Genomic DNA, 1,887 nt, shown 5'->3' on the forward strand with positions numbered 1-1,887 from the left:
TCTTGATCAGAACGTAATTCCACTGGAACACCGAATCTCGTTACCCACATGTTGATGAATACGTCCACCACTAGTTGAGCTTCTTGATTAGGAATTGTGAATACTTGTGGCCATTGGTTAAAGTGATCCTTGACTACCAAAACATGACTATTTCCTTATTTATTGGTGGAAAATGGATCATCTACATCCACGCCAATTTTCTTTAAAGTCGCGCCCGAATTTTACTGCTTCATCTGGCGATGACTCCTGCACGTTGACCCTTTACTCTTGCTTCGGAGCAACAACAAGTGCTCGAGAGCTCTGCCCATCTTCGCTTTTCCATACTCGATGCAAGCAGCCACACATCAACTCTAAACTGCTCCGCTCTGCCCAATATGCTTACACGACTGGCCTCTCTAATTATTTCTCCACTAGTTGTACATTTATTTTACTCCATCTCATGCAATACACCTTGCAATTCTGGATGCTGGGATTCCAACGCAGCAAAATTAACCTCTACTGAACATTGAGTCATTTCCCTTTATTGTATCTTTATTGACTAATTCAAATTGAAAGACATATTCCTCAACATTAATGTTTTTTGCTTCCATGGCTCTTCGTAACCGTGACTCTAATACTTCATTTATTGCCAAGCCACGTTGTTCCAGCTTCTTCTTCGATTATGGAACCCTCAGATTTAAAAACAATGCTCTCTTTGGGAAGTTATTTGACAATCTTAATTCTAACCGAAACTCTTGTGTGATGGTTCATTCCTTTCTTACGCATAGGTCTTATGAGTTGCTCGGTGCGTATAAGTTAGTTTCCGCGCTAATTCCTTCAATGTATTGTGACGAACACGGATGATAGAGCCAAATTAAATCAACGATAAATTGTCAGAAGAAACTAAACAGCGAATTCGTAGTTGCCAGAATGTTTTAGTATCGAATTTTTGTTAAAGTTCTACTACACTGGGCAGAAAAAGTCTGCGTACAAGATACTTACAAAAATAACTTGTTGGAAATAATTACTTTCTACACCTCACACTCACCTTTTTGCACTTTAGCAATTAAACTCACAAAATTCGATACGACCGGTATAATGAATATGTAATATATTTATTTTTGAAAACAATTTAAAAACGGCTTCCAATTGATTCTCGGGCGGAAAATTGCGGACGTCTTGCTGGCTCGAACTGCGAACGAAAAGAAGAAGTCTCTGGTCCTTTGTTAGTCCATTTTAATGGTTTGGTTGTGTAGAGTTGTGATGATGTGATGTGTATGTGTGGGTGGTCTGCGTAGTGTGATGTCTGCAGGGGTGGTGTGTATTACTGGGTGAAGTCTTCTTGTGGATTGTGTTGATGTGGTGTATTGGCGCTCAGTGGCGTGTATGGAGGGGGAGGCGTAACTCATCTAGCCATCCCAGCCCCCTTAGGCGAATTCTAGCCTAGCAATCGCTGTAGTTGCTGCAACTTGGCAACAACGCTGGTGAGGTCAGTGGAGCGGCGGTAGGATGGCCTGAGCTGTCGACGCCGCGTTGATGCCTCCAGTCGCCTCGGTCTGGATGGAAGAGGAGCTGCTGGTATTCGGAGGCGACTCGGACGGCTGATCTGGTGCGATCTGCTCGCCATGGCGGCTTGGGGCGCCTTGTCGCCCGACGGCCCGCTTTGGGGTGCGGTGTAGCATGGTGTGGTGCGGTCTATTGCGCAGTTGGCATACGCTCCGGAGTTGCGTGTACCGGAGCCAAATAATTGAGGCAAGCCCCTTGAGCTTGGGCAACCTACTGACGTTGCATAGGCTGCATGCCTCGGAAAATGCTGTAGTGTTGCAGCCGGTGTGTGCGTCGACACAGTGGGCATCGGTCGCGCTGAGGTTCACTTGAGATTGTTAAAGAAAGTGGTAGTGGTCTCGA

Source organism: Bactrocera oleae, chromosome 5, assembly GCF_042242935.1.
Source record: "Bactrocera oleae isolate idBacOlea1 chromosome 5, idBacOlea1, whole genome shotgun sequence".
In the NCBI taxonomy this organism is placed as follows: Eukaryota; Metazoa; Arthropoda; class Insecta; order Diptera; family Tephritidae; genus Bactrocera; species Bactrocera oleae.